The sequence below is a fragment of the Sinocyclocheilus grahami genome, unplaced genomic scaffold (assembly GCF_001515645.1).
Source record: "Sinocyclocheilus grahami isolate Dianchi unplaced genomic scaffold, SAMN03320097.WGS_v1.1 scaffold1230.1, whole genome shotgun sequence".
In the NCBI taxonomy this organism is placed as follows: domain Eukaryota; kingdom Metazoa; phylum Chordata; class Actinopteri; order Cypriniformes; family Cyprinidae; genus Sinocyclocheilus; species Sinocyclocheilus grahami.
Window position 1 is genome coordinate 200,995 of NW_015506409.1, and position 18,979 is coordinate 219,973.

Genomic DNA, 18,979 nt, shown 5'->3' on the forward strand with positions numbered 1-18,979 from the left:
ATTTGGGATACTCGCCACAACATTATATATATATATATATATATATATATATATATATATATATATATATATACAGTATATAACAGTGGCTTTAGAGCTGATAGCATTTTTTCATCTTCCCTTTATCTTTCTCTTTGTCTCTACTCTCCATCTGTCCTAATTAAATTAGCTTCTATGCCATCTGCTCATGTTTGAGTGACAGGAAAAAGTACCCCTCTTTCTTCAGAACAATCCCCAGTGATGCCTTTCAGGTACGGGCTATGGTTCAGATCTTGAGACATTTTGGATGGATTGGCATCGGTACCTCTTGGAAGGTCCATGGATATATATTGGCACCACTCAGCAACTGATCAGTATGTCTCCTCCAGAGAAGGTTTCCGGCAGTTTTAACCTTATATGACACAGGACCCGTCTGGGTCTCCACAGTAGCTGGAACCCATTTTGGACCTCTGCCATAGTTCCGAGCCAACACGGGTGAGCCTGTCGAGAAGGTTCTGTCTTTGGCTCGCAGTTTCCGTCGCTGTACCTGATTTTGTTGTTGTTGCGCATCAGTGACCACCAACAGCATTTTGTCCTCGACTGGCCCTGCAAAATCAGCATGAATGCGATGCCATGGTTTCTCCAGATATTCCCACGGGTGCAGCGGTGCCAATTACGGTACATTGCGTATGCTCTAACATGACGTACATGTTCTTGCCTTTTCCTCAATTTGGCTGTCCACTCCTGGCCACCAGAAGTAACTCCTGGCGATCTCTTTCATGCGGACCATTCCACAGTGTCCCGCATGTAACTGTTTCAGCACTGATTTACGCAGAGCTGGTGGAATAATCACTCTCCTTCCCCACAACAAACAGCCTGACTGCACCGAAAGTTCATGACGTCGAGACGTGAATGGTTTGAGCTCTCTGTCATCATTCTCACCTTTCCCTGTCATGACAAAATCCATGACCTTGGACAAGACAGGGTCATTTCGCGTGCCCTTGCGCACCTGTGCAGCTGTCACTGGGGCCCTTTCCACATGACTGAAGTAGAAAATTTCAGCCACTTTTGTCTCTTTCACTGAGTCAGTGAGAGGCAATCTGGACAGTCCGTCCGCATTACAGTGCAATTCTGACTTTCGGTACTTGATGTTGTAGGTGTGAGCAGATAATAACAAAGCCCATCTTTGCATCCTACTAGCAGCAAGAGAGGGAATGCCATGGTAAGGGCCAAAAATCGCAGTAAGTGGGCGATGATCGGTCAGCAGCGTGAACTTCCTTCCAAAAATATACTGATAAAACTTGCGCACTCCAAACACGATGCTTAATGCTTCACGTTCAATCTGAGCATAGTTTGCTTCGGCTTTGCTCAGACTCCTTGAAGCAAACGCTATCGGCTTCTCCTGACCATTCGGCATGATGTGAGACAAGACAGCTCCCACACCATATGGGGAAGCGTCGCAGGCTCTTTCGCTCTTTTAAATGTCTCCTGACATTCAGTGGTCCACCTCCAACTATTTTCATGACACAACAATTTGTGCAAGGGTTTCAGCAGGGTAGCGATGTTTGGAATGAACCGGCTGTAATAATTAAGCAAGCCGAGGAAAGAACGCAGCTGGCTGACACTTTTCGGCTCTGGAGCATCCACTATGGCTTTAACCTTGGATGGAGACGTATGTAGACCAGAGGCATCGATGACATGGCCCAGATACTCGACTGCAGACTGGAAAAATTCACATTTGTCCTTCCGCACTCTTAATCCGTACTCTTTCAGTCTCTTGAGAGTAGCGTCCAGATGCTGCAAGTGTGACTCGTCATCAGTGCCGGTCACAAGAATGTCATCTAAGTAACACACTACTCCCGGAAGCCCTGCCAGAATCTGGTCCATCGCTCGCTGAAACAGGGATGGAGCCGAAGTAATTCTGAATGGTAAACGCTTATACCGAAATAGGCCCTTGTGTGTGTTGATAGTGAGAAGTTCTCTGGACTGTTCCTCAACATGCATTTGTAGATATGCCTGGTTGAGATCGATTTTACTGAATTTTTGCCCTCCAGTCAGTCCCGCAAAGAGGCCATTAATGTGAGGTAAGGGGTATTGTTCTGCAGACAACACTGGATTTACAGTAACTTTAAAGTCCCCGCAAATTCTTAAGCCTCCATCTTTCTTTAAAACTGGAACAATAGGGGTTGCCCACTTGCTGACGCTTACTGGTTCGAGCACACTATTCTCCACGAGTTCAGTTAAGCTCACCTCTACCTTGGGTTTGAGTTCATATGGCAGGGGCCGGGCCTTTAAGAATTTTGGCTGGCATTCCGGCTCAACAGTTAATTTCACATTGATTCCTTCCATGCTGCCTAGCTCCTGTTTGAAAACTTCACAGTGTTTTTGAAGGACACCCTCTAAATCCAGTGTTTTTGGTGTCATCATGTGTATGGCCTGCCAGTCCACCTTAAGTTGCTCCAAACAGGAACGTCCCATCAGTGAAGGATAATCACCCAAAACCACATACAATGGCAGCTTTTTTGTTTGTTTGTTTAGTTCGACTGTTACCTGGGTAAGGCCTTTCATTGTCACTGATTCGCCAGTGTAAGTTTTAAGGGTCACATCAGGTGGTTTGAGTGGCAGGGGGCTCAGTATTTCACTATATACCACATCCGACACCAGCGACACTGCAGCACCAGTGTCGATCTCCATCTTCACTGGCTGTCCTTCCAGCAGCGCGGTGACTTTGTATGCCTTGGTTCCCCCTGCGACAGTGAGCACATGCAAAGGAAGTTCATCGTCTGATGTGTCTGTGACCTCCTTGTTTTCTTGGTCAACGGTGAATACATGTTTCTTTAGCTTCCTTCTGAATGTTATTTTCTGCTGCATTTTTCCTCTTTCTGCCTTATTTCTACATGCACGCTCTATGTGTCCTTTTTTCTTACAGCTGCGGCACTCCATATCCTTATACCAGCATGTGACAGGTGAGTGCCCAGTCTTACCACACCGGAAACATGGGCCTTTATTTTCAGTCTCCATTTTATACACTTTACTGTTTGAGCTCAGTTGCTGAGCTTCCTTAGCAGCCAACTCCATAGACACGCTCAGTTCAATTGCTCGTTGTAGTGTCAGGTTGCTCTCAGTTAACAGTCTTTTCTGTATGCCTTCACAGCGGAGTCCGCACACTAATCTGTCCCGAAGTGTGTCATTTAATGCATCACCAAATTCGCAGTGTTCAGTTAGTTTTTTTAACACTGCCACAAACATTGTCACAGTTTCTCCTTCTAGCTGATTTCGTCGGTGGAACCGAAATCGCTCTGCAATTACTAAGGGCTTTGGAGAGAAATGTGCTTTGAGAGTGTTCACTATTTGATCATACGTTTTCTCTCCAGGCTTCTCTGGTTGTAGGAGATTACGCAGTAGAGTGTATGTCTTTGGACCCATCACACTTAAAAAAATGGGTACAACTTTCTCTTCAGTAATATCATTTGCTGCTACAAAGTACTCAAATCTCTCTGTATAAGAGCTCCACTGCTCATTACTTTCATCAAAATGACCAATGTTGCCAAAAACCAATGCCATTTTGTGCCGTTCTCTGTATTTGACAATCAATTCAGTCACTTATCTGGATTGTTGTCTTTCTACCCCTTTTTGTTAAACGTGGATTAGCAGCAGGGTCGCATTTTTTTTTTTAGCGATTTCACCTTCAAGCCGCTTCAATTCCGCATCCTCATAACACGCGCGGAGTAACTGAATCCTCGTCGCCCCTTTTGTTGTATCTTTATAAAGAATGAATGGCGCACTCAACACATAAGACACTTGCACTGCTTTAGCGTGACTGCTCTCTTTACTGGGTTTTCGTATATCAACTGTTTTTACCGGAACACTTCCGGCTACCACGTAACACTGCATTCTGGGAGATGTAGTTAAATAAACAACGTTAACAACATACACAACAAGGATCTTCTGGGAGAACATGTTTGGGTGCAGTTTTGAAGCTGAGAGTAAAGAGAAAGATGGAGAGCAAGTGAAAAAGGTGTGTACAGGACAGGAATCTCTGAGCGTAACAAACACACCATACACAGATGTTTCAGGATTGAGGGCATCGTATAATGTGTACAAGGCAGTTTATGCCCTGGCACATGCACTACATGACCTGATGCAGTGTGAGAAAGGGAGAGGACCATTCAGTGGGAACAGCTGTGCCAACATGTCAAATCTAACCTTGGCAGGTAAGAGCCACAGGTATAGTGTCGATTCTCTCTGGGCATATAGAAGAGCTGAATGTGGAACAGCAAAATGTGTGCTCTTTATTAATTCAAATTTCAGATAAATATATATCATCTGTTCTATCTACAAAATGTACAGCTGGTTCACTACCTACAGAAAGTTAACTTCACCACAGGCTTTGGGGATCATATGTCATTTGATAAGAATGGAGATGCTCTGGTGTTCGTCTATGATGTGTTAAATTGGCAGCCGAGCTCTGATGGAGCAATACGGTTCAACAAGATTGGAGTAGTAAGTGAAGGGGCAGAAACAGGGATGGTGCTCATGCTGGATGATGATTCAATATACTGGAACTTTGATATTAAAAAAGTAATGAACTTTGAATGTTAAATTTCATCCTTTTTTAGATATAGTCAAAATACTACTTAAATCTATGACATGAAAAATTAGCAAAATTTAATAGAAATGCCAAGCTTATCATTACGCACAAGAGATGAAAAACTCATGACTGATATTAGTGGATGTCACTTTCAGCCCCCACGATCTGTGTGCAATGAGGGTCGCCGTGATTTTGCCAAGTAAGACATGTTCCTAGATCAACATCTTTTGTTGATCCTGGATCAACATTATTGTTCAAAAATATAGACTTAACCTAATCCCTACCCCTAAACCTAACCTTACCCATAAATTATTCCTAAAATCAGAGGGAAATGATAGCTGATTACAAGGGTGTAGAAGTACCTAACCCTGATTTTAAGCCTAAAACAGATATTTCCTGAAAACATATATCTCAATTCTGATTGGTTGATTGGAATGTTGATCCAGGAACATGTTGTACTTGGTGAAATCACGCTCACCGTGCAGTGAGAGCTGCCCCCAGGAACCAGAGGAGCCTCACAAAAGGGCCTTCCTCTCTGCTGTTTTGACTGTTTGCCATGTGGAGATGGAGAGATTTCTAATACAACAAGTGAGGAGATTATTGTTTCTATTTGTATACAATTTGGTAGTAATTTCCTCTTTAAAATCTGACCTTCTGTCTTTTTCTTACTCAAAGATGCTATTTAGTGCACAGCATGTAAAGATGAGTTCTAGTCCAATCCAGATAAGGATCAGTGTGTCCCCAAAGAAGTAGAGTTTCTATCCTATGGGGATCCTCTGGGCATATCTCTCACCACTGCTTCCCTGCTTGCCTTATGCTTCTGTGCTCTTGTGTTGGTTGTCTTTGCTTATCACCGTAACACTCCCATAGTACGTGCCAACAATTCAGAGCTCAGCTTCCTGCTGCTGTTTTTACTCAAACTGTGTTTCCTGTGTGTGCTGCTGTTTATTGGCCAGCCGAAATTGTGGACGTGTCAGTTAAGACATGCTGTCTTTGGCATAAGCTTTGTCCTGTGCATCTCCAGCATCCAGGTTAAGACTATTGTGGTAATAGCCGTGTTCAAGTCATCTCGACCAGAGGGCAAAAATGCACTGTTCTGGTCCTAACAGCACTCCAGATTGTTATATGTGCAGTCTGGCTATCAACTGCCTCTCCATCACCTCATAAAAACAACCAGTATACTCGCTCTAAAATAGTATATGAATGTGCTATAGGCTCAGTGGCTGGGTTTTCTATGCTTCTGGGATACATTGGACTTTTGGCAGCAGTAAGCTTCCTGTAATCTTCCACACAATTTTAATGAAGCCAAGTTCATCACTTTTAGTATACTGATCTTCTGTGCTGTGTGGATTGCATTTGTTCCAGCATATGTGAGCTCACCAGGGAAATATGCAGTTGCTGTTGAGATATTTGCCATCCTGGCTTCAAGTTGGATTTCTGGATTAAAAGACATTTGTGAGTTTACACCTTGTCTCCTCGTTTCTCATTCCTCGCCGCAGGCTAGTGTGACAGAAGAACCGACCGAAAACAGTTTATTGCGTTTTTCCCATCCGTTTTGTTTGCGTTTTTTCGCAATGTTTTTGCTTCTGTTGTGTGCACCAATGGATCCCCTTCTTCGCAAAAAAAATAGCTTAAGGGTCATACCAGACCCAATAGCCCATCTCACCTCCTATACGGACGACGTGCTCTGCGCATTCTATGACGCCAGCCTCAACACCGCGTGCAGAGCGCCGTCTTCCGAAGATGGCCCTCGAGCGGAATTCGCCGCTTTGTGGCGTGGGCACTGGTGAGAAATGGATCTCCGTTCCCTGCCAGTTCCCAGCAGTATATCACCAGTGCCACTACCGACCCAGAGCCCAGCCCACCATCTCCCCGATGCGCGGAGCGCATGCCCGAGCCCGCCATGACCGACGAGCCATCGCCGCATGGAGCGACAGTGCTGAGGATCGCCGCGGAGCCAGAGCTGCTAATGACGTCAGTCAAGGTGTGTGAGCCAGCAAAAACGCCTGCCACGAAGGAGAAAGCCACGGACGGTGTGAGCGCGGAGAGGAGCTCCGCCCCCTGCACCGCGGCTGAGGGTGAGCTGAGTATGACGTGGCATATGGGTCAAAACGAAGAGGAGAGGGCTCCAGTCCCCAAATCCAGTTCAGAGCGCCCTCCAGTGCCTGCTCCTAGAAAGTGCCCTCAAGTGTCCGCTCCTCCAGAGCTTAATCCTATTCTGGTGACCAGCCTAGAGGGGCCTCCGGATCCAAAGTTTAGCCCCGGTGGAGTCAGTGGACTGATGGGCCATGGCGGAGAGGAGGGAGCTAGGATCCATGGTGGAGCCGCTGGGTCAACGGGCCGAGGTGGAGTCTGGGTCTCGGAGGCTGGAGGCAGAGACCAGGGACTCTACAGCCACTGTCACGATGCAGGATGGCAGACCTGTGGTGCTCGCACTGTATTGATGTTGGACTGAGGGCAAGCAGAGGGGCTGCCAGACAACAGTGGTGGAGGAGGAAGGAGAGGTTGGGTGGGTGGGTGGCATTTGTGAGCCTCCGGGCTTAACTTGGGACCAGGAGCCCTCTCAGGGCTGGATGTGGGAACAGGAGCCTTCTCTGGCCTAGACATGAGAATAGGATTTTTCTCTGGGCTAGACATGGGAACAAGAACTTTCTTTGGGATAAACTCAGGAATGGGAGGGACAGAGTTCACCGACGGAGGAGGAAGGAAAGGGGGCAGGTAGATAAACAAGTCAATTAAGTTTTCCTCCACTTTGCATTCTCCCAAATCCCTTTTCAGCTCAGCCACGGTACAGGGGGCGGAGCTCCTCGCCATGCTCTCTCTGTCCACGGCTTTCTCCCTCGTGGCAGGCATTGTAGCTGGCTCTTGCACCTGGTCTGACGATTCGTGAGGCTCTGGCTCCGTGGCGATCCTCAGCTCTGTCGCACTCCTATGCGATGGCTCGTCGGTCAGGATGGGCTCTGGCTCTCCGTCAGCGGTGAGCTTGGGCTTGAGCTCCACGCAGTGGGGACATGGTGGGCTGGGCTCTTCGTCTGGCCGTGTTTCGGATCAGGGGTAGACAGGAAATGTTGATGGGGTGATGGTAATTTTCCCCCGATCCAGAACGGTGAGTTCAGCATAGCGTAGTAGAACGCCGTTAAAACTCAGCCGCATACTCCAATAGGGAAAGGTCCTTTCGGGCAAGGGAGGTAAACTTCCAGGCAAGGGGATCCATAGGAACACGGGGAAAACAGAAAACAAACACTGTAAAAAAGGGAGGAAACATGCAAATAACATGACTGTTTTGGTCAAGTCTTCTGTCACGATACGCTGTCGGAAGGAACGATGGAGACGCGAAGTGGCATTAACAGTCTTTAATCAAGGAAACACAGGAGATAATCCACATCAGGAACAGGGTTAAACACACGTATTCCAACATGTAGACTCGACAAAAACAGAATGCAAAGGCTGAGACTTACATACATGGGGTAATTAAAACTAACCAACAAGACACACCTGAATCAAATGAACCATCAATGAGAGGGAGAAACTGGGTCACGGAGCACATGGGGAGGGAAAACACAACAAAGATAGCCCACGGGCGTGACAGACAGCTTTTATACTTTTTTTCTTGAGAGTGTATGAAGAGTTAACTTACATAAATTGATAAACGCCATAATTAAAAATAAAATGAACTGACTGCAATGCATTGTTCTCCACATATAGCGTGATCTTAACCCTTAACACATTTTGTCAAAAAAGCCTGTATTGTACACTTTCAAGGCATCGCAAGTTCACATTTTACTGCAGAAGCTGACAAGCACCCTTGTTGTTTGTGAACAGAAGCCGATAAGTCCATTTTAGCAAATCAGCATACTGTATTCAGGTCAGGTGACAAGGCTGCTAGGCACTTCGTAAAGACGTGCTAGCTGAGAGGAGTTTCGTCAAAGCTGACTAAAAGTTATCAAGGATGAATAAATTTGCCGAACTTGAACCCGTGATATCTTCTGCGGGGCATAAAAGGAAAATAAAAGTTTTTTTTTTTTTCACAGAACCTTGCAAAAGCAGCACGTTACAATTGTGAGGGAAAAGCTGATCCCTGTATTGCATGTAATCACAACCATACAGTCTATGATCACAACAACAAAGCTTGTAAAGTGTCTACATTAGCTAGGTTTCCATCCAAAGCAATGCAAATTTTACTTATGTGCAAAACTGGAATATCTCATAAAACATTTGCGAATAAAGCACCATTTCCATCCAATGAGTCAAAGAGAACAAAATCGTCACGTCCTGGTAAACTGGCACTAAATATCTCTAAGAAAACTAGGAGAAGTTTCATATGTAAATAATTACTTGCACTTCAGAGAGAGCAGACGTAACACAATAAATAGAGGTGGATACCTGCTGTTTGGGAACGCAGTCATGTAAGACATTGATGACAGACTTTCCTCAGGCATTTCAGAACGACCAAAACAACATATAGATGCTGTGAACGAGATCGGTCCGCTGGTTAGTCAAGTAATCCCATCTCATAGCGCAAAGTCACATGACTTTGTCAATGTGCATGGTGGAATTGATTTGGTAAATGTGTTTCCATCGTAGTTTATGCCCATTTTTTCTAATCGGATAAAAAGTTTATCCTACTCAGTTGTGCGCATAGGTTTTTTTATGCACATTTTTAGAATTTATGCACATCTTGGCATTTCTATCCTGCATTTTTTTTTATGCGATTATCCAAAATGCGCATAAAAATAGGTGGATGGAAACGTAGCTATTGTCAGCTGAGGAGATTACAAAGATTAAACAAGTGTTTTTGTTTAACTCTGAAACATGAGATTCAGAGTTATCTGCTTTTTGTCATATATATATATAAAAAACATACTTTCAATTAACTTTAATTTTGTATGTTACCTGTATTTGTTTGAGTTATTATTACTTAATCAAAAAAACCCAACTGTAGTTTGAGTGATATTACCTGGAATGCACAAAAAAAAAACATGATTCATGAAAATAAATAAAAATTAAGTTATTGTTTCTTTGAAAATGAACTCTCTTCAAATGAGATGTTGTGTCTGTGTTCTTTAATCTGTGCATTGTCAGTAGATCACCTGCAGAACATTCCACTCTCCCATTGGTGCAATTTTGTGTGCTAATTTGCTTTTATTTGTTAAATCTGTCCCTTGGAGTACAGGAGCATGTTCATCATGTTCATGTTCACATATGTGCTTGCAAACATAAAGGCCTGTATTCATGGTTACATGTATACTTATGATACCGCATACACACATTTATGTACACAAACAAACTATTTTAAATATTAAAGGCTTTCTTTTTCAGAGATAAACTTTATCATACGATCATTGAGGCTCACATCACTAGGTACGTTTACATGGACACTTTTTGCTTCCATCGGAATTAATTAATCCTGATTGACGAATCCGAACGTAGTGTTTACATGAACGCTAAATAAAGTGATCGGGTTGATATGCGCGTTTATATTTCACAAGCTTCTGATCGGATTTAAAGGGGTCATATTATGCGATTTCAAGTTTTCCTTTCTCTTTGGAGTGTTACAAGCTGTCCATGAATAGATAAGATCCCTAAAGTTGCAAAGACTAAAGTCTCAAACCCAAAGAGATATTCTTTATAAAAGTTAAGACTGGTCCACGCCCTCCTAAAACGCCTCGTTTAAGCACACCCCACATGTCTACATCATGATGTGGGAAGATTTGCATAATGCCACCCAAATGCTCATGAAAAGAAAGAAGGCGTAACTTTATTGTTGCTGCCAGCACCGCCGCCATGTCGTGGAGACGCTGTGTGTTTCGTTGCAAAAGCGAAAATACTTTGTTTGGCCTTCCAAAAGGGGACATGACTAGAAATCAGTGGTTAAGTTGTATTTACAACACTGTTCCAGAACAGTTCAACCCAAATATTCAGATGTGTGCAGCGCGTTTTATGGAGGACTGTTTCCTGATCCTGGGAGAGTAGACTACAATGCCGGCTGTTCTGACTCACAGACTGTAAGTACATTTTCATATTTAAAATTGACGCGTTTCAGAAAGGCAGGGCATAGAAGAGAAACAATAATGTACAGTATGTGGAAAATAATGTGTTTTTTGAACCTTAAACCACATGAACATTTCATTACACCAAATACACCAAATAATGTTCTTTTTAGCAACATCATATGACCCCTTTAATCTTTTGACATGTGCACACTGAATGAATATTGTGTATATTCATTCAGTGTGCGCATGTCAAAAGATTCCCGCTGTTGTCGCATACTGTTTTAAAAAGCACACGATATTTAAATGATATTCTAATTAGGCGATAACCAGCACATGAACTGTTGTGCTGTGCTGCTTACTTTATAAAGCTGTAAAAGTTCCTACACCCAAAACCAGTCGTCTCTTGATGAGAGTCTTAAACAAGGACTGGTGGGACATTGCCCTGCTCCACTTCACAGACGCTGAGTGAAAGGGGAGTTTTTAATGACTGGACACTCATTTATGACACTTTATTCACCAGGAAGAACAGCTCGTTCCGCATGTCATACGGCATTACGCTATTACCGCGTCACTGCGCATGCACAGTACTTTCCAGTTTCGGTTTTCAATCCGATCAAGTGTTTACATGTCCTCTCGCTCGGATTACAAAAGGAATAAACTACCCTTTACAATCCAATCAAAATTTTAGTCGGATCTGGTCAATTCAATCCAATTTATGTGTTTACATGTGACTTTTTTATTCTGATTGTGCTTCTAGTCCTATTACGATCAGATTAGTAGGGTCCATGTAAACGCAGCTAATGAGGTCTACAATCATTCAGTTGTAAGTAATACAAAATCTGCCCTAATTGAAAGAAAGCAGTGTGACAAAAAGATTTAATACAAAATCTGGTGATAATATAGCATAAGGATACATTTAGAAGCTATTTTTGACCGGGAACACCACAGGTGTCAGTGTTTACAATACAGCACAAGGGTTAAACTGACAGAATGTGTCTGCCTCCCAAACAATGCTAGGCAAACTATTCCAGAGTTTGGGCACTAAATAGGAACATTATCTACTGCCCACAGTCAATTTTGATATTCTAAGTATTTTCAACTGGCCAGAATCTTTAAACTGGCCAGGCAATAATAGCTCACTCAAATACTAAGGAGCTAAACCATTTGGAGCTTTGCAAGCAATAAGCAATATTTTAAAATGTATGTGATGTTCAATAAGTAGCCAGTACATTGTTGACATAACTGGGCTAATATGGTCATACTTTCCTGGTTCCTTTTTTTATTGTTGTTGAACTGTGTCATCTAATAAAGACAAAAAAATTGTGTGCCATTTATTTTATTTTATTTTAGTATTTTTTTTACATTTCACAAGATCTACATTATATTAAATTATCCAATGAGTCACCTCTGGAGGTTTGTGCAGCCCACTCAGAGAAATAAGGTCCACCTATTTGGAGCTTGCTCCAACCTCCGTTTATAACTCACTTATACCTAACCTGCATGTGGGCAGTTTAGAACTAAGGAGGAGGTTCTGGAGGAGGACGGACACCCGGGAGGGGGCCGGCAGACAGAGTCCAGGGAGGAGACAATGGAGGGAGGAGCCAGGGAGGAGACAGGAGGGGCTTGGAGCAGGAGGAGCCCCGCAGGACCCAGGCCACAGCCATAATGTCGACCCACGGTGGAGCCGACGAAGGGAAGAGCCATGGAGGAGGAATGGCCACCGACTCCAGGGGGCTGACCAACGGTGGCGGAGCAGGTGGTGGAGGAGCCCAAGGTGGAGACAGAGAGCCGATGAGCCAGGGCGATGGGGAGGATCCGGAGGTCCTAGGCGGAGCAGATGGAGACGGCGACCAATGCGAAGGCATGAATCCGGGAGGCCGCGGTGGAGCCGGAGCGACAGAGGACTGAGGCAGAGCCGAGGGGATGAAGGAGCCTGACAGAGCCAGAGGGACGGAGGGACACCGCACTCCTCCAGCTGCGCCTCGTCCCTCCGGCTCTGTCAGGCACCTCCATCCCTTCAGCTCCTCCTCGGCCCTCTGTCGCTCCGGCTCCACTGCGGCCTTCTGGAGCCCCGCCTCGGTCACCGGAGCCATCTGCTCTGTCTTGGCCCTCCGGATCCTACCCGCCGCCCTGGCTCATCGGCTCTCTGTTTCCGCCTCGGGCTCCTCCGCCACCTGCTCTGCCGCCGTTGGTCGGCCCTCTGGAGTCATCAGCCCTTCCTCCTCCATGGCTCCTCCCTCCGTCGGCTCCACCATGGGTCGACATTATGGCTGTGGCCTGGGTCCTGCGGGGCTCCTCCGACTTTACAATTGTTAGGCCCAAACTCTAGACAGGAAGGACTGACAGACCGATTGACCGATGCCAAGGCCAAAAGTAGAGTGGTTTTGAGCAACATGGGCCATAGGTCAGCCATTTGAAGCAGCTCGAAGGGAGGGCCCTTGAGGGCACTTAGGACTATAGACAAGTCCCATGTCAGCACGGTTTTAGGGTGAGGCGGGTTTAGTCTCCGAACTCCCCTTAAGAACTTAACCAGTTTGTTCCTACCGATCGATCAGCCAGCCATGAGAGAATGATCTGCTGGGATGGCTGCCACAAACTATGAGTGTGGAAGGGGCATGTACCTTATCCAACAACTCCTGAAGAAAAGTTAGCACGTGGGACTTCATTCTGAACACCAGTCACAGAAGACTGACCATTTGAGGGCATAGAGACGTCTTGTAGACGGAGCTCTAGCCTCTAAAATGGTATTAGTGACTCTTGCAGGAAATTGGCTAGACTCCTGACAAGGGGCCAAGCATGAAGGTTCCACATCTGCAGCTGAAGATGCCAAATTTTGTCCTTTGTTTACGAGACAAAGTCTCTCCTCGGTGTTATTGGCCACGGGGCTGCAGTCTGTTTTTTCCAGAGAGGGGCCACCAAGAGGAAAGAGCATTTCGTTTCCCCCGACCCGCCTCACAACCTGAAGAAGCAGGGCGATAGGTGGGAAGGCATACAAGCAGGTGTTGGGCCAATCATGGGCTAGAGCATCCCATTATCTTGAGGAATAGATTGGGCAGTGATAGTTGACTTCGGATGCAAATAGGTCCACCTTTGCCTTGCTGAAGACAGAACAAATCATTTGATCCGTCTAGGAATGTAGTCTCCATTCCCCTGGAGCTAGATTGTCCCTGGAACAGATGTTTGCTCTCTGGTTCAATTTGCCTGGCACATGAACCGCTCGTAATGAGAGGAGTTTGTTTTGTGCCCAAAACAGGAGACGTCGAGTCATCCTGTAAAGGGGACGTGACCTAAGGCCGCCTTAGCGATTGATATAAGCCACCACTGTCATATTGTCTGATCGGACTAGAACATGGTGGCCCCTTAAGGCTGGCAGGAAGTTTTTCAGGGCCAGACTGCTATCATTTTGAGGTAGTTGATATGTAGGTGTTGCTCATGGATCAACCAGGAGCCGAATGCCTAGTTGTCCTCGTACAGCGCGCCCCAACCCATGTTGGAGGCATCTATCATGACTACCTTCCTTCTGGAGGTCACTCCCAACTGAATGCCTGATTGAAATTGGCAATAAGTTGTTCAGTGATGGGTACCCTGATATAACACCGGTCCAAGCGACAAGTGTGGGACGGAATGTGGTCTCTGAGCCAGAACTGGAGAGGCCACATGTGTAGTATAATAACTGAGGCGGCGGCCGTCATGAGGCTGAGCATCCTCTGAAACACCCTGCGGGGATGCACAGTCCCCAGTTTTAATAATGCCGCCACTAGCTAAATCTTCCTGCTAAATGCAGGAAGTGTTCTGCGTGATCCAAGCTTGCATTTGAGTCTATAACTGTACCCATAAACGAAATTCACTGTCTGGGAGTCAGAGAACTCTTGGCTGAATTGCTTCTCAACCCGAGATGCTTTAAATGGTTGAGCAACAACCTGTGAGCAATAAGTTTCCGTTCTGATCTGACTAGCACCAGTCAGTAAAAGTAATTCAAAATGCTGATTCCCATCTCTCTCAGAGGAGAAAGAGCCGCATCCACGCACTTGCCCCTTGCCCCTCACTGCGAGTACTGGAGTACTCCCTAACTGACACTTAAAGTTAAACGGAGAGGAAATTGATCTTTTGGAACCGCTATCACAGTGGTAGTAAGTTGAGGCATACATTGAGCTTGCATGATGTGCCCTGCTAAAAAACCTCCACTGCTCGGAAGTATTCAGAGATGGGCGGTGATCATGAGCTTTCCCCGAGGGTGTTCCGGCCTTGGCAAAAACTAGCCTTCTAATCTTCCTCTCTGCTCGTAGATCAGGATGGCTTCTGAGACTCAGGGTCCAGCACTACACGAGGGCGAGGACTTTGGTGCTTCAGCAAGGGGTAGGGTACTTTCTGGCCGTCCGGGAGCGCTGTTGAAACCCAGGCTCTGTCTTGGGCAGGGGCTGTGGTTGCGCCGGCTTTGCAGACTGCTGTGTAGACACAGTCTTGGGGCTACTTGAAACTGACACTGAGCTGGGGCACTTGGGCAGAAAATGATGCAGAGCTTAGAACGTTTTTTGTGCCTTGGTAAAACGCTCCATTAACCCGTCCACGGCAGGGCCGAACAGTCCCTTGGGTGAGACTGGGGAGTCGAGGAAGGCCATCTTCTCGCGACCCTGATCTCCATCAGATTAAGCCATAGGTGGCGCTCCAGCACAGATTGGCCATGGCCATGGCTTTGCCGATTGTTTGAGCAGTTGACTTAGTAGCGCGCAGGGTGAGATCTGTTGCCATGCACAACTCAGTGAAGGTGTTAGGATCCCAGCCAGACTCATCCATGTTCTGGAGAAATTTGGCTTGAAACACCTGTAGCACCAACATTGTATGCAGGGCTGAGTATTTGGGGATAATTTAGCATAAAAAAGTAATATATCTATTTTGTATAATCTATTTTTACGTTATTTATGAACACCATAAGTGTAACAAGGTGGTGGGGGAGGTCCCAATACAAAAAACATTTTTTTGGGAAGTTGTTATTCACTCTTGGTCAGTATCAGTGCATTTTAGCCCAATGCAATAACATTAACTAGGCATTTTTCTTTAAGGAAATAGTTTTAGTTTAAATCACCTGAAGGTTAGATTTAATCTGACAGAAGATTAAATCTAGATTAAAGAGGTGCTTGATTGCGATTTCACTTTTTTAACATTAGTTTGTGTGTAATGTTGCTGTTTGAGCATAAACAATATCTGCAAAGTTGCGGCACTGAAAGTTCAATGCAAACGGGGATATCGTCTTTTAAAATTCTGGCAGTTTAATGACTACAAAAATGGCTTGTAGGGACTTCAATGAACTACTTCCCGGGTTTGTCACGTCATGAACCCAGATAGCCCCCGGTAACATGCAGCAAAGGGGGTGAGGCCATGTTGTGCTGCTTTAGAGAAAAGGAAGAGAAAACTAGGAGTGCACGTTAAAATCTATTAATATATGAATTGCAAATAAGTCTTCTAACGAATCTAATGGATTCACAAGTTTCAAAATCAATGTTCTGTAGCAGCAGTTTTCAATCCTGTTCCTCGCGTCACCCTGCTCTGCATCTCTCTCTCATTCAGATCATCAGCTCAGCTCCAACAATGAACTGTTCCATTTATACACTTATTTTCACATACCAAAGAGAGGCGTTATACATGGACGCACATGCGGTTGTTGTACTGTATTAAAGCTTTAATCAGGATAAAACCGTATAGAAGCAGTAGCATTTACAAATAACATCTAAAAGTATGAGACAACAACAAACAAAAAACATAAATTTAAGAGCCGTGCTTGCACAGGATCTGCATGATCCTCTTCAATAATATTCTCTGGGTCTCAGTCGGGCTCAAATTGATAAGCAATATAGACGATGCCATTGTTTACAATACAACCGGAGCACATGCCGCTGAGGTGAGGGGCGGGATGGTTAGACGTGCACTAGAGGCGGTTTAGCCAATCACAACACACTGGACCAGCTAAACAATCTGAGCCCATTGCGTATTTCTGAGGGAGGGCCTTCATAAAAGCAGGAAAGTATCAGCGCGTTTATAGGAGAAGGGACAGAGCATTTTTAGACACATTTTATTAGTTAGACACTTCTCAAACATATAATTCCTGACTATATGTATGAAATCAAGTGGAACATTTTGTGGAACAAATGTGTCATTTCATTGTCTAAATGTCTCACAAAGACATGATGTTTGTTTAATGTGTTATAACCTTTAAAACCACAAGATATAAAAGTAGTGTTAACACTATGAATGTTATTGGAGTCTAGGAATGCTTGGCACAAAGGTGTGTTACGGTTCAAGTCTCAGTGTTCAGATCAGTATGTTCAATCATGTGTCCTTGCCTTCACTGTGTATAATTTTTTTATTATACTATGTATGCCACATTATTTTACTCTCCTCACACTCTCCTCAGTCACTTCATATTGATGGCCCATTATGGGAGGCCCTTTGTCTCTCAGGTGTGAATCCCTAAATATTCATGGCCATTGTCACTCCCTCGAATATGCCTTTCTAACACAAATTATGTATTACGAAAGTTAAATCAATATATTGTTTTCTGCGAACGAGTAAAAAGGATGATTTTCACATAATTTTGTAGCAAAAACTCTAGTCTACCACATCCAGTTCTCAAAAGTCTTGTGAACAAATATTCTGTATGTGTTTTATGGCCTTATTTCAGTGACTTCAAAGTTTCAGTTTTTCACTAAGCACGCATAAACGTTGTTTTCTCAAAAACACAAACATGTACATTCATGCTGCTCACATATTATTGTAGCCCAGTTTGTACTGAATACAGTGTCATCAGACTTTAGCCTATAATATGTTTTTAAGATACTGAAAAAAAACAGAAATGTCAGGGCATGCCAAAACTTCCCCAGGGCCCCAAAACACCCTCAGACCCCAGAGGGTTAATCCCATGATGGCCCAATGTGCGCCAGCCTGTTCGGGCCCAAAGCAAGCCAGGCACAAGAACAGTTTCTTCCCTCAGGCAATCTACCTCATGGACATCTGTTTTATTATGTCTTAAATGGATTTTTCCGTACATTTTTGCCATATGTACATTAACTGACAGTCACCACTGATAAGCTACCACTAAATATTGTAGAAACTTAATTTGCTGTAAAGTTGCTTTGCAATGATTTGTATGGTGAAAAGCGCTGTACAAATAAACTTGACTTGACTTGACACGTGAACTCTGTCGTAAGTTGACTTGTGCACACAGATCTGCGCTCGATTCTATGTTAGATTGATAAATGAGGCCCATTATGTTTTCCATAGATCCATTTCAAAAGTACAAATTTACACATTACTATATGTGTGATATTGATTGAAAGAAGCGGTTTCGAAATGTTTGGATTATTGAGGATATGGTCAATCTCCCAATATTTGGCTGCACCCTTCGACCTGCCTCAGCTATTGTAAGGCCTTGAGTGACAACATGGTCCACATAGTGGTCCTTATTTCATCTGATATGCGCGTCCGTCCTTGGCCTCTTCTGCCTCTTCCTCTGTTTTGCCGGCCACCATGCATTCTTACTCCTCTTCTTCCTCTCGGCTGTTGACCCTGATCATTTCCTGGATGTTCATCCATTGTCAGAATTTGTAACTCTTGTGCTGTCCTCTGTCTATATATGCTTTCCAATTGAAGGTTCATGAGATGCACCTTTCAGAGGACTGATTTATCGTTGATTGATCTACATTCTCTTCATTAGTGAAAGTCAAGATTCACCTGCACAATTTATGGCAAATTTACAAAAAGTCTGATAGAAAAGTGTGGAAAATATGCTTGACAGTTTATGACAACTAGATCAACCATTTTGCATTTAATGACTTATACGATGAACTAATAATTGGATGAGTGGTAAGACTATTGCACAGAGAACTATATAATACATTTTGAGCAACATGACTGTAACACAGTTTGTAGATCGGGAGGAAGGAACCGGCGAACATTTAAAAATAATTTAATAACAAAATAAACAAAATGGAAAATAGAGCGATAGCCCCTCACTGACGACTGCCGCGCACAAACAGAACCAAAACAACATAAATAGTACAGGCCTTGTCCTCTCTCGTCCTTCACTGTTGTTACCCCTCCTTTTATCCTTCCAGAGCTCCTCCGTGGGACTCGAGACCGGTGAGTGGCGCAGGTGTTGCTCATTATCATTAACTCCACTGGCCTCACTCCGTTCCCACGGCACTCGGCTCCGCCCCACTCGTCACAATGACATTAGCTACTGATAATGTAGGAAACCGCAGATAAATGTACATAATCAATTGCATGAATGTACCAAAGCAACCGCAGCTTGTTCAAAAGAATGAGAAACTTATTTTACGATGTGCACAAGAGACTAGATGATGTGGAGGTTGAACAAATAGCTTTGATAATTTAATTTCTGATCTGAGAAATGCACCAAAGC

The 18,979-nt window shown here is 44.4% G+C and overlaps 1 pseudogene; it reads left to right on the forward strand.

Moving 5' to 3' along the window:
• LOC107568270 (extracellular calcium-sensing receptor-like) overlaps positions 1 to 14,866 on the forward strand; it is a 35,987-nt pseudogene extending 21,121 nt beyond the window's left edge.
• Positions 14,867 to 18,979: the final 4,113 nt, after the last annotated feature.